At 43.2% G+C, this 13,525-nt stretch overlaps 1 protein-coding gene across 3 annotated transcripts in view; it reads left to right on the forward strand.

Moving 5' to 3' along the window:
* The window catches only part of LOC115204209 (Kv channel-interacting protein 1), a 51,322-nt gene that overhangs the window by 20,352 nt on the left and 17,445 nt on the right, over nucleotides 1-13,525 (forward strand). Inside the window, exon 1 of one of the 3 annotated variants that reach the window (XM_029769598.1) lies at nucleotides 7,345-7,589. The exons of the other annotated variants lie outside the window; for them this stretch is intronic. The gene's annotated coding sequence lies outside the window, so the exon portion shown is untranslated. Of the gene's footprint in view, nucleotides 1-7,344; nucleotides 7,590-13,525 lie in introns of those variants that run through there. 3 annotated transcript variants of the gene reach the window in all.

The following is a 13,525-nucleotide window of genomic DNA, read 5'->3' on the forward strand; positions in this document are numbered from 1 at the left end:
GAGAGCAGAGGGGGGTCTATAACAGCCAATCACAGTTATAGAAAGACCCTTTGAAACCTCAATATTCAAAGCAAGAAATTCCAACTGTTTACAAATACTTTCAGACTTTGCCACACTTACAGGGAATTTCGTTTTTACATATATAGCCACACCCCCACCTTTCTTAACTTGATCAGTGCGATAAACATTGTAACCACTTATACAAATATCCTTATCAAGAACAGACTTGCTGAGCCAGGTTTCAGAAAACACAACTACATCAGCATCAGTTGATTTAGCCCAAATCCTAACCCCATCCATTTTTGACAACAGGCTGCGTACATTTAAATGAAAAATACCAAAACCAGATGTAGATTTAAAATCAGAGGGGGTTTGGAGACATTGCATATCAGGGCCAGGATTAGGCTGCACGTTACCTGATATCAACAAAAGAAGAATAACTAGGCACCTCTGTTTAATAACTTTGCACGGCTTCTCTTTTTTAAGAGACCTACTGCAAGTGAAGTCTACAAGTGTGTTTCCAGACAATACAAAACAGTCATTTAAAACCATTAGACTTTGGTAGTGACACAAATTCGTACTGTTCATATCATGCCACAAATACATCGGCACTTGGACAAGTGGAACGAGTGAAAAAGAGCGAGTTCCTGCAGACAAAATGTCCAATGGACGGAAGAGCACATTGTCAGATGTACTCACCCAGCGACAATGTTCGTTTTCTCCAGAGCTCAGTAAAGTCAGTGCACAAAGCAATACCACAAAAATTGTCATTTTCTCTGACAAATGTAAATAATAGAGCCCAACGAAGGTAAGGGGAGAGAGGGACAGCGTATATGTAAGTCTGAATGTGAGTATTTGCACGTGTGAGTAGATTGGGTGTCGAGGTCGATTGAGAGAGCGGGTTGGGGATTGTTGAGCTGCCACTGACAGCCAGGCGAAGAGCAAAAAGGAGCGGCTTGGACAAGACACTCAGTGGACGAAGAAGGAACTCAGGCCAGCCAGAGATAGGGTTACTTTGGTAAACTTCAAGTGATGAAGTGCCGAGTTGAGGAAGACCCGTGATGCATACAAAGCTATCCCCCGCCCTCCATTTGGCAAATCTGACCATAATTATATCCTCCTGATTCCTGCTTGCAAGCAAAAACTAAAGCAGGAAGTACCCGTGACTCGCTCAGTACGGAAGTGGTCAGATGACGCGGATGCTAAACTACAGGACTGTTTTGCTAGCACAGACTGGAATATGTTCCGGAATTCATCCAATGATGAATCCTGTAGATTTGTCTAAAGCTTTTGACACTGTAGACCATGCGATACTTTTGGGTAAGCTGTCGTCAATAGGAATGGGATTGGATGCCTGTCGTTAGTTTCATGACTAAAGGATAGAAGTCAGGCTGTTGGAGTCGACGGCATCCAGTCGGAGCCATTGGAGTTGGTTAAAGGGGTCCCACAAGGTTCTATACATGGTCCATTACTGTTCACTCTCTACATAAACAATATTGGTGATGAGATATGAAAGTATCTGAATTCATTTAAATGCTTCAATGGCTGACCAAGCATTATCACTATCTCACTATCTGTCTTTTATACAGCTGAAACTTGTTTTAAATGCAAAGAAAACACATTTTTTGATATTTAATTGGTTCAAAAAGTTGGTTGAAAATACACTTGCACTTACGAGCTTAGATGGCACTCGAATTAATCAGGTCTCTGCATATAAATACTTAGGGATATGGTTGGATGATAAACTGTCTTTTAAAATCCATATTGACAAACTTTGTAAACGGCTAAAAATCAAGCTAGTCTTCCTCTATAGAAACAGGACATGTTTGCCCTCTACAAATAGAAGACAAATTGTGCAAGCAACTTTTATGTCTGTTATAGATTATGGGGATATTATCTACATGCATGCTACGGCATCAACACTTAAATCGCTGGATGCTACTTATCATTGCGCACTTAAGTTTATTACGGGTGCTAGCTACAGAACTCACCACTGTGTTTTATATCAAAATGTGGGTTGGACTTCGCTGTCCATGAGACGAGAACAACATGCTCTCGTGTTTGTCTATAAAGCACTTCTGAATAAACTACCTTCTTATTTATCATCACTCATCAATATTAGAATTAGAGTTCCTAAAACCAGGTTTCAAGCATGGTGTAAGGGTGTGAGTGACTGGTTGCCGAGAAGTCAGGCGCAAGAGAGCAGAGATGGGTGATAACAGGAGAACTTTAATATACACCCTGGCCCAAAGGCACAGGCGAGGCAGCACAAAGCACAACCACGGTAACATGAACCGGATAAACAAAACAAACCAACCTATAGCGTATCACCCTACACAAAGAACAATTCCACACACAGACATGGGGGAAACAGAGGGTAATATACATTTAGTCTGATGAGGAAATGTGAACAAGGTGTGTGGGAAAACAAGACAAAACAAATGGAAAGTTAAAGGTGGAGCGGCGATGGCTAGAAGACCGGTGACGTCGACCGCCGAACGCCGCCCGAACAAGGAGAGGGACCAGCTTGAGGCCCATGCGATTTCCACAGAGTTGGGTATGGCTGCCTTTTCCTGTTATGCTCCTTGCCTATGGAATAGCCTGCAGACTAACTTAAACTTGAGACTCTTGTCCCCCTTGCCCATTAAAAACATTTATTGGAGGATTTTTATTTTTGTATTGCTTGTAGCTGTTTCGGGTAATGCAAGTTCTTGTGCTGTTAGGGGAATAACCTATGTGTAAATGTAATAATCTGCTGCTGTATTTTTTGTGATCGTTTTGTTTGTCTTGTGTACAGTAGTTTCTTAATCATTGTACCTAAACTGTATGTGTAAACAATGTATATGCAGGGCCCTGCTGTAAAAGAGACCTTGGTCTCAGTCTGTGTTCCTTGTTGAAATAAAGGTATAATAATTATTTAGGAATACACCACCTCAGTCATCGGCTTCATCAATAAGTGCAACGATGACGTCGTCCCCACAGTGACTGTACGTACATATCCCAACCAGAAGCCATGGATTACAGGCAACATCCGTATCGAGCTAAAGGCTAGAGCTGCCATTTTCAAGCAGCAGGAGACTAATCCGGATGCTTATAAGAAATCCCGCTATGCCCTCAGATGAACCATCAAACAAGCAAAGCGTCAATACAGGATTAAGATTGAATCCTACCACACTGGCTCTGACGTTCGTCGGATGTGGCAGGGCTTGAAAACTATTATGGACTACAAAGGGAAACCCAGACTCGAGCTGCTCAGTGACGCGAGCCTACCAGATGAGCTAAATGACTTTTATGCTCGCTTCGAGGCAAGCAACACTGAAGCATGCACGAGAGCACCAGCTGTTCTGGATGACTGTGTGATAACGCTCTCGGTAGCCAATGTGAACAAAACCTTTAAACAGGTCAACAATCACAAAGCCGCTGGGCCAGACGGATTACCAGGACGTGTACTCAAAGCATGCGCGGACCAAATGTCAAGTGTCTTCACTGACATTTTCAACCTCTCCCTGACCGAGTCTGAAATACCAACATGTTTCAAGCAGACCACCCTAGTCCCTGTGCCCAAGGAAGCGAAGGTAACCTGCCTAAATGATTACCGCCCCGTGGCACTCACGTCGATAGCCATGAAGTGCTTTGAAAGGCTGGTCATGGCTCACACAACAGTATCCTCCCAGACACCCTAGACCCACTCCAATTTGCATACTACCCCAACAGATCCACAGATGACGCAATCTCAATCACACTCCACACTGCCCTTTCTCAGCTGGACAAAAGGAACACCTATGTGAGAATGCTGTTCATTGACTACAGCACAGCGTTCAACACCATAGTGCCCAAGAAGCTCATCACTAAGCTAAGGACTCTGGGACTAAACACCTCCCTCTGCAACTGGATCTTGGACTTCCTAACGGGCCGCCCCCAGGTGGTAAGAGTAGTCAACAACACGTCTGCCACGCTGATCCTTAACACTGGTGCCCCTCAGGGGTGTGTACTTAGTCCCGTCCTGTATTCCCTGTTCACCCATGACTGCGTGGGGAAACACGACTCCAACACCATCATTACGTTTGCTGACGACACAACAGTGGTAGGCCTGATCACAGACAACGATGAGACGGCCTGTAGGGAGGAGGTCAGAATACTGGCAGTGTAGTGCCAGGACAACAACCTCTCCCTCAATTTGAGCAAGACAAAGGAGATGATCATGGACTACAGGAAAAGGTGGGCCGAACAGGCTCCCATTAACATCGACGAGGCTCTACGTGGAGCGGGTCGAGAGTTTCAAGTTCCTGTTCCTGTTCCTATTCCCCCTCAGGAGACTGAAAAGATTTGGCATGGGTCCCCAGATCCTCAAAAGGTTCTACAGTTGCACCATCGAGAGCATCCTGACCAGTTGCATCATCACCTGGTATGGCAACTGCTCAGCATCTGACCGTAAGGCGCTACAGAGGGTAGTGTAAATGGCCCAGTACATCACTGAGGCCAAGCTTCCTGCCATCCAGACCCCCCCCCCCCCTTGTACACTGCTGCTTCTCAGTGTTTGTTTGTTTGTTACCTATGCATATGCTTCGCAACCCACCTACATGTACAGATTACCTCAACTAGCCTGTACCCCTGCACACTGACTCGGTACCGGTGCCCCCTGTATATAGCCTCGTTATTCTTATTCTTATTGTGTTACTTTTTATTATAACTTTTTATTTTAGCCTACTTGGTAAATATTTTCTTCTTCTTGAACTGCACTGTTAGTTAAGGGCTTGTAAGTAAGCATTTCACGGTAAAGTCTGCACTTGTTGTATTCGGCACACGTGGCAAATAAAGTTTGTGTGCATATAAAGCAAATTGTTGTAAAGTTGAGAGAGAAATAGGCTTTTGTTGGGGTTGTAAATGATCAAGTGTCAAGTACACGAGGTGTGTAAATCAATATTAAGAAAAGGGCATGAGGGGGAACGTAGAGAGAGAGAGATACAGGCTCCTCTTCTCTACCCTCCTCTCCTCCTAACTCCTCTTTGCTGGTTGGTGTCCTCTCCTTTATCCTCCTCTCCTCCTAACTCCTCTTTGCTGGTTGGTGTCCCCTCCTCTATCCTCCTCTCCTCCTAACTCCTCTTTGCTGGTTGGTGTCCTCTCCTCTATCCTCCTCTCCTCCTAACTCCTCTTTGCTGGTTGGTGTCCTCTCCTCTATCCTCCTCTCCTCCTAACTCCTCTTTGCTGGTTGGTGTCCCCTCCTCTATCCTCTTCTCCTCCTAACTCCTCTTTGCTGGTTGGTGTCCTCTCCTCTATCCTCCTCTCCTCCTAACTCCTCTTTGCTGGTTGGTGTCCTCTCCTCTATCCTCCTCTCCTCCTAACTCCTCTTTGCTGGTTGGTGTCCTCTCCTCTATCCTCCTCTCCTCCTAACTCCTCTTTGCTGGTTGGTGTCCTCTCCTTTATCCTCCTCTCCTCCTAACTCCTCTTTGCTGGTTGGTGTCCTCTCCTCTATCCTCCTCTCCTCCTAACTCCTCTTTGCTGGTTGGTGTCCTCTCCTCTATCCTCCTCTCCTCCTAACTCCTCTTTGCTGGTTGGTGTCCTCTCCTCTATCCTCCTCTCCTCCTAACTCCTCTTTGCTGGTTGGTGTCCTCTCCTCTATCCTCCTCTCCTCCTAACTCCTCTTTGCTGGTTGGTGTCCCCTCCTCTATCCTCCTCTCCTCCTAACTCCTCTTTGCTGGTTGGTGTCCCCTCCTCTATCCTCCTCTCCTCCTAACTCCTCTTTGCTGGTTGGTGTCCTCTCCTCTATCCTCCTCTCCTCCTAACTCCTCTTTGCTGGTTGGTGTCCTCTCCTCTATCCTCCTCTCCTCCTAACTCCTCTTTGCTGGTTGGTGTCCCCTCCTCTATCCTCCTCTCCTCCTAACTCCTCTTTGCTGGTTGGTGTCCTCTCCTCTATCCTCCTCTCCTCCTAACTCCTCTTTGCTGGTTGGTTTTCCTCTCTCTGTCAGGCCCCGATGTGACGAGAGGGAAAACGAGGACAGAGCAGGAGAGGGATGGATGTTAAGGTTAAGATTATAGAGAGGGGGGAGAGTTATAGGAAGATGAAATGATGAGGGTTCTTGTGTGGACAGATTAAAGGGGGTTCGATTGAGGCCCAGCAGCACTGAGGCTTGTTACACATATGGCAGCTGACAGTACCATCCACATAGACAGGGGAAAATGCAAAGTCTCATAATTTCCCCCTGATCTCCAGCACTCCCTCCTCTCTTTCTGAGGATATTTTCTCGTCAGATCATCAGTTTCTCTATTCCCTTTTCTCCGTGGAGCCATCTTTTTCACTCATTTAAATTTTTTCTACCAACTCATAACCTTTTCTTCCTCACATCATTACACCATCCAAGGATGACGACACACAGCGAGAAAGTGAACAAATGTTATAGTTTTTTCCTCATAAGAAGTATTGTCCCTTCCAGTGCACTCCAATCTCCACTGCATTGTCCTGTGTGATGATCATCCCTCTGTTCTCCCTGTAGGGGGAGATTTAGTCAGTGATACATAGATTAACACATCTTTTCACCCTCCTCCCAGAGGTTTCTAATTAACTATCTAATTTAATCTATGTTTAATCTTCTCAGCTCTGGGCCCGTATCTACAAAGAGTCTCAGAGTAGGAGTATAATAAATAATAATAAATAATGTATTTTTTATTATGATCTAAAATTCAAAACTGATCCAAGATCAGCACTCCTACTCTGAGACACTTTATGGATACGCGCCCTGATCTCTCCTCAGTGTCTGAAGAGCCCTGGGCGTGTTCGACTCGCATCCCTGACAGAAGCATACAATAGCTAGTGTTGGACTGTTGTCATTGGCAAAGGGTAGGGGAACTATCTCTGTGAATACTGTTGTACTGAAACTGAGCGTGTGTGGAGACAAAGGACAGGACATGGTCAGGAGCATTCTGGGATGTGTTAATTAATCTACTCTCAACTTTTCATTATGAAGTACTGCTGTAGTTTGTTGCATTTGAATGAGCCTGTTGGCCAACTGTTCCCAAGTACTATATGTTGTGTTAATTAGTGCTGTTGACTTTCATGAATGAAAGATGAGGGGATGAAGAGTTCTTAGGAGGGAAAGAGAAACCATTGATCTATCACAAAAAAGGGTTTAACAATAATCTCGTCTCCTTCACATCTTTAGGGATTGTGTGAGATAGTGGGTACTGAAGAATTGAGACGAGAAGGAGAGAAGTACAAACTGTGTTAATCAAATGTGTATCCCTGCAATACGTGCATATGTGAAAATCCACAATAAAGTAAAGGAGGAGGAACTAGAGAGGAGTATTCAGGGAGCAGAAAAAACAGTCGGAGAGAGGGAGAGAGGAAGAGTGAGGATCACAGATTTTTGAAACAAAGACAATGCTTTACAACAGAGAGGAGCATGCACTTGTGTATTAGAGCAACAGAGACTGAGAGGTATAGAGAACAGAATATCAGAGAGGAACTCAGAAAGACAGGGACGGAGAGAGGTAGAGAACTCAAAATTCTTGAGAAGAAGACCTAGACATTGAGATGGGGGTTGTGCTGGGGACTTTCCCCATGCACACCAAACAGGTTGACTACAGATGACGAGGTATGAGAATGTATCATCATATACATAAAAGTGTGTGTGTGTGTGTGTGTGTGTGTGTGTGTGTGTGTGTGTGTGTGTGTGTGTGTGTGTGTGTGTGTGTGTGTGTGAGTGTGTGAGTGTGTGAGTGTGTGAGTGTGTGAGTGAGTGAGTGAGTGAGTGAGTGAGTGAGTGAGTGAGTGAGTGAGTGAGTGCATGTGTGCGTGTGTGCGTGTGAGCGTGTGAGTGTATGTGAAATGACCAAGTCAATAGTGCAGCACTATCCAAGAGACGTATTTCAGGGCTTGATTATAGACTGTTCACTTATTGATCATTGATTTTGTTTATGAGGATTCAGGACATCAGTCTTTACACAAATTTAAACTTTGATGTGAGTGGACCACTTGAATTTGTTTTAGAGGAGTTACTTTGTGTGAGTGTGTTTAATACAGTATGAGGGTGTTGTGAGTGTGTTCAATACAGTATGAGGGTGCTGTGAGTGTGTTCAATACAGTATTATGGTCCTGTGAGTGTGTTTAATATAGTGTGGGGGTCCTGTGAATGTGTTTAGTACAGTATGAGGACACTGTGAGTGTGTTTAATACAGTATAAGGGTGATGTGAGTGTGTGCAATACAGTATGAAGGCTTTACAGCGAAAGCAAAACATTAGATTATGGTAGGAGAGTACCCAGCCAGAAATAATCACACAGCCATTTTTCAAGCTAGCATATATGTCACAAAAACCAAAACCACAGCTAAATGCAGCACTAACCTTTGATGATCTTCATCAGATGACACTCCTAGGACATTATGTTATACAATACATGCATGTTTTGTTCAATCAAGTTCATATTTATGTCAAAAACCAGCTTTTTACATTAGCATGTGACGTTCAGAACTAGCATACACACCGAAAACTTCAAGTGAATTTACTAAATTACTCTTGATAAACGTTTACAAAATACATAACAATTATTTAAAGAATTATAGATACAGAACTCCTTTATGTAATCGCGGTGTCAGATTTTAAAATAGCTTTTCGGCAAAAGCACATTTTGCAATATTCTGAGTAGATAGCTCGGCCATCAAGGCTAGCTAAACAGACACTCGCCAACATCGAGGCTCAGTAAACTCAGTATTACTAGTATAAAAATTGGATTACCTTTGCTGTTCTTTGTCAGAATGCACTCCCAGGACTTCTACTTCAACCACAAATGTTGTTTTGGTTCAAAATAATCCATAGTTATGTTCAAATATCCTCCGTTTTGTTCGTGCGTTCAGGTCCCTATCCGAAGGGTGACACGCGGACGCATGTCGTGACAAAAAAATGCAAAATATTCCATTACCGTACTTAGAAGCATGTCAAACACTGTTTAAAATCCATTTTCATGCTATTTTTCTCGTAAAATAGCGATAATATTCCAACCGGGCGACGTTGTTTTCGTTCAAAGGCTGAAAGAAAAACATGGCTACTTCTCGGGGCCGCGCATCTCCTGTCTCTGAGCCACCAGCCTGACCACTCACAAACAGCTCTCCTGTACCTAGCCCAGAGACAGCAGAGATCTCATTCCACTTTCTGGCGCCTTCAGAGAGCCTATGGGAGCCTTAGAAATTGTCACGTTACAGCAGAGATGCTGTATTTTCGACAGAGATGCCACAGAAGCACAAGAAATGGTCAGAGAGGGCACTTCCTGCATGGAATCTTCTCAGGTTTTGGCCTGCCATATGAGTTCTGTTATACTCACAGACACCATTCAAACAGTTTTATAAACTTTAGAGTGTTTTCTATCCAAATCTACCAATTATATGCATATTCTCGTTTCTGGAAAAGAGTAGTAACCAGTTTAAATCGGGTACGTTTTTTATCCGGCCGTGAAAATACTGCCCCCTAGCCCTAAGAAGTTAATACAGTATGAGGGTTCTGTGAGTGTGTTTAGTACAGTATGAGGGTGCTGTGAGTGTGTTTATTACAGTATGAGTGTGTTGTGAGTGTGGTTAATACAGTATGAGGGTTCTGTGAGTGTGGTTAATACAGTATGAGGGAGCTGTGAGTGTGTTTAGTACAGTATGAGGGAGCTGTGAGTGTGTTTAGTACAGTATGAGGGAGCTGTGAGTGTGTTTAATACAGTATGAGCGTGCTGTGAGTGTGTTTAGTACAGTATGAGGGTCCTGTGAGTGTGTTTAATACAGTATGAGGGTGCTGTGAGTGTATTTAGTACAGTATGAGGGTTCTGTGAGTGTGTTTAGTACAGTATGAGGGTCCTGTGAGTGTGTTTAGTACAGTATGAGGGTCCTGTGAGTGTGTTTAGTACAGTATGAGGGAGCTGTGAGTGTGTTTAATACATTATGAGGGAGCTGTGAGTGTGTTTAATACAGTGTGGGGTTCCTGTGAGTGTGAGGGGAGGATGTGACCAAACTGAGCATGTTTTTAGGGAAATGTGTGTGTGTGTGCGAGCGAGAGAGAGAGATGTTCAGGTGTTGTGCTGGTGTTTCTGTGTCTTTTCCCTATGTTTTGGAGAAGTTATAAAAGTGTTACTGATCGGCTTTTTCAAAAACGATTATCTCTTAATGTTTACTATTGGCCGTGAGCTGTTTTAATGAGGAAAGAGAGGGAGCGAGACTGGGGGGATAGAAAGCAGAGAAAAAGAGGGAAGAGGCTGTAAACATGAGATAAGAATGGGAGATACAGGAAGAGAATGGTGGGAGAGGCCGATGTTTACACATCCATGATTATTCATGCCTTGATGTTTAATTAAAGGCTGCTGCATGTCTGCTAAGATTCTGTTTCATCTCAACCAGGGCACTCACGTACCATGCAATCCATCCCATGCATACACGCTCACACACACGCACACAGAGTTGGGGAGTAATTGATTACATGTAAGATTACAGATTATTTAAAAAAACTACATGATTACTTTTTGGATTCCTTTTAAATTCAGAAAGGATGTTTGCGAAAAAATACATTATGATGTTTGTCTTTTCAATGACATTCAATTCAGCATTGAAAAAAGGTGCAGGTTTAAGTTTGTTCCACCTGAGCGAGTCTGACTACAAGTCAGAGACCACTATGATGACACAGCACATGCGTTTGATGGATTTTGTCTTCTTCTAGGGAAAGTAATCCAAAAGCAACTGCAAGTAATCCGATTATGTTACTGAGTTTGGGTAATCCAAAAGTTACATTACAGACTACAATTTTGGACAGGTAAATAACTAGTAACTAATGGATTACATTTGGAATGTAACCTACGCAACCATCCACGCGTACACGTGCACAAACACACGCACACACACACACACACACACACACACAGCCACACACACAGCCTAAAAACATTCTTACTTTAGTAACTAAGAGACTAACATTAGCTTTCAAGTGAAAGTGTGTGTAACCTGTTGTCTTTCAGATGGTTGGCTATACTAACACTGCCTGATCATTTACTTCTACTGGCTATGCTGACATTCTGTACATGACAGTGTTTCAAACTAGTGGAGCAACACTGATCTATTGTCAATACTGAGATTAGTACAAAGGGCATCTGACAGAGCCCAAGGCCATAACACAAACTGATGTAAAGGGAATACTGAATGTATTAGCTATTGATATCAAGGGTAGTTGTCTGTTGGATCTCTTCTCATCATAGTTATCAACAGCCTGTCCAGTAGTTAATGGAATAGAATGAATGCATCATTTAACCATTTGACGTATCTACACTTTGTTTTTGTCCAATTGAGAGGGAATGCATTTTAAACAATGGGAGATTTTTAGAACACTGGCACACACATACAGAGAGACAGAGACAGAGACAGAGACAGAGAGAGAGAGAGAGAGAGAGAGAGAGAGAGAGAGAGAGAGAGAGAGAGAGAGAGAGAGAGAGAGAGAGAGAGAGAGAGTGAGAGTGCAGGCTGTTGGTACAGAGTTAATGGGATTAGAAATTCTGGGCAAAAACACAAAACCCCTTAGAATGTTTGAAGCCCTTGATTCAAATCCCCTGGAGCTTTCTGGTGGGAAATGTATTGTCTTATTGTAACTCTGTCTGTCTGTCTGTCTGTCTGTCTGTCTGTCTGTCTGTCTGTCTGTCTGTCTGTCTGTCTGTCTGTCTGTCTGTCTGTCTGTCTGTCTGTCTGTCTGTCTCAAAATAAAGATAGGGGTGCTGTTGCATGCTTCTGAGTCCTGGATCCTGAGTAGACTGGTTATGGTTCATTTCTTTGTTTCTGTGTATGCCTAGTTCAGATTAACTTCTTTAGTGAGGAGCCTGATTTTCATTGCCTGCTTAAGGACTAAATAGACTGGGTTGTGGTTGTGAGAGGACTGTCTATTAATGGCGTGTTAAGAATCAGACACAGCTGCCTAGGTATGGTAGGCTCTGAATTTCCTAATATTTCTCTAACATATCATTCAAGCCCAGAGGGGATTCAGACTTTCTAACAACTTACTACTCAACAAGCTAGATAAGGCCATAAGCAAACAAGAAAATGCTCATCCAGAAGTGGCGCTCCTAGTGTCCAGGGACTTTAATGCAGGCAAACTTAAATCCTTTTTACCAAATTTCTACTAGCATGTCACATGTGCAACCAGAGACGTCACACACAGAGACGCATACAAAGCTCTCCCTCGCCCTCCATTTGGCAAATCTGACCATAATTATATCCTCCTGATTCCTGCTTACAAGCAAAAACTAAAGCAGGAAGTACCAGTGACTCGCTCAATACGGAAGTGGTCAGACGACGCGGATTAATACGCTACAGGACTGCTTTGCTAGCATAGACTGGAATATTTTCCGGGATTCATTCAATGGCGTTTAGGAGTATACCAACTCAGTCACTGGCTTCATCTATAAGTGCATCGACGACATTGTCCCCACAGTGACCGTTCATACACTATCGTGGGGTCACTTAGAAATGTCCTTGTTTTTGAAAGAAAATCACATTTTTGTCTATTAAAATAAGATCAAATTGATCAGAAATACAGTGTACACATTATTAATCTTGTAAATTACTATTGTAGCTGGAAACGGTAGCAACCATCACTCCTGTCTTCCAATGGCACGTTGTGTTAGCTAATCAAAGTTTATAATTTTAAAAGGCTAATTGATCATTAGAAAACCCTTTTGCAATTATGTTAGCACAGCTGCAAAATTTTGTGCTGAGTAAAGAAGCAATACAACTGGCCTTCTTTAGACTAGTTGACTAGTCAGAACAAGAATAGACTGACAAGATTCAGAAGAAAGTACTTTGTTTCTGGCCATTTTGAGCCTGTATTCGAACCCACAAATGCTGATGCTCCAGATACTCAACTAGTCTACAGAAGGCCAGTTTAATTGCTTATTTAATCAGGACAACAGTTTTCAGCTGTTTTCAGCCTTTTAAAATTCTAAACTTGGATTAGCTTACACAACGTGCCATTGGAAAACAGGAGTGATGGTTGCTGATAATGGGCCTCTGTACGCCTATGTAGATATTCCTTAAACAAATCTGCCGTTTCCAGCTACAATAGTCATTTACAATATTAACAATGTGTACACTGTATTTCTGATCAAATTGATGTTGTTTTAATGGACCAAAAATTCGCTTTTCTTTCAAAAACAAGGACATTTCCAAGTGACCCCAAACTTTTGAACGGTAGTGTACATATCCCAACCAGAAACCATGGATTACAGGCAACATCCGCACCGAGCTAAAGTCTAGAGCTGCCCCTTTCAAGGAGTGGGACACTAATCTGGACACTTATAAGAAGTCTTGCTATGCCCTCAGACAAACTATCAAACAAGCAAAGCATCAATACAGGACTAAGATTGAATCCTGCTAAACCGGCTCAGATGCTCGTCGGATGTGGCAGGGCTTGAAAACTATTATGGACTACAAAGGGAAACCCAGCCGCGAGCTGCCCAGTGATGCGAGCCTACAAGATGACCTAAATGCCTTTTATGCTCACTTCGAGGCAAGCAACACTGAA

This window comes from Salmo trutta, chromosome 12 (assembly GCF_901001165.1).
Source record: "Salmo trutta chromosome 12, fSalTru1.1, whole genome shotgun sequence".
In the NCBI taxonomy this organism is placed as follows: domain Eukaryota; kingdom Metazoa; phylum Chordata; class Actinopteri; order Salmoniformes; family Salmonidae; genus Salmo; species Salmo trutta.